This window comes from Nanorana parkeri, unplaced genomic scaffold, assembly GCF_000935625.1.
Source record: "Nanorana parkeri isolate BGI_ZX_2015 unplaced genomic scaffold, ASM93562v1 scaffold920, whole genome shotgun sequence".
NCBI lineage: Eukaryota > Metazoa > Chordata > Amphibia > Anura > Dicroglossidae > Nanorana > Nanorana parkeri.
The window spans coordinates 215645-216256 of record NW_017307188.1 but is presented as its reverse complement, the minus strand read 5'-3'; positions in this window follow the sequence as shown (position 1 = coordinate 216256).

The window sequence follows — 612 nt, the reverse complement described above, 5'->3', positions numbered from 1 at the left end:
CTCCCTCCTCAGTGGTAGCGGTCAGGGCCCCTACCTCCTCAGTTGTAGTGGTCAGAGCCCCTCCCTCCTCAGTAATAGCAGTCAGAGCCCCTCCCTCCTCAGTAATAGCAGTCAGAGCCCCTCCTTCCTCAGTGGTAGCGGTCAGGGCCCCTACCTCCTCAGTGGTAGCGGTCAGGGCCCCTACCTCCTCAGTGGTCAGGGCCCCTCCCTCCTCAGTGGTAGCGGTCAGGGCCCCTACCTCCTCAGTGGTAGCGGTCAGAGCCCCACCCTCCTCAGTGGTAGTGGTCAGTGTCCCTCCCTCCTCAGTGGTAGTGGTCAGGGCCCCTGCCTCCTCAGTGGTAGCGGTCAGGGCCCCTCCCTCCTCAGTGGTAGCGGTCAGAGCCCCACCCTCCTCAGTGGTAGTGGTCAGTGTCCCTCCCTCCTCAGTGGTAGTGGTCAGGGCCCCTGCCTCCTCAGTGGTAGCGGTCAGGGCCCCTCCCTCCTCAGTGGTAGCGGTCAGAGCCCCACCCTCCTCAGTGGTAGTGGTCAGTGTCCCTCCCTCCTCAATAATAGTGGTTAGTGCCCCTCCCTCCTCAGTGGTAGTGGTCAGGGCCCCTCCCTCCTCAGTGGTAG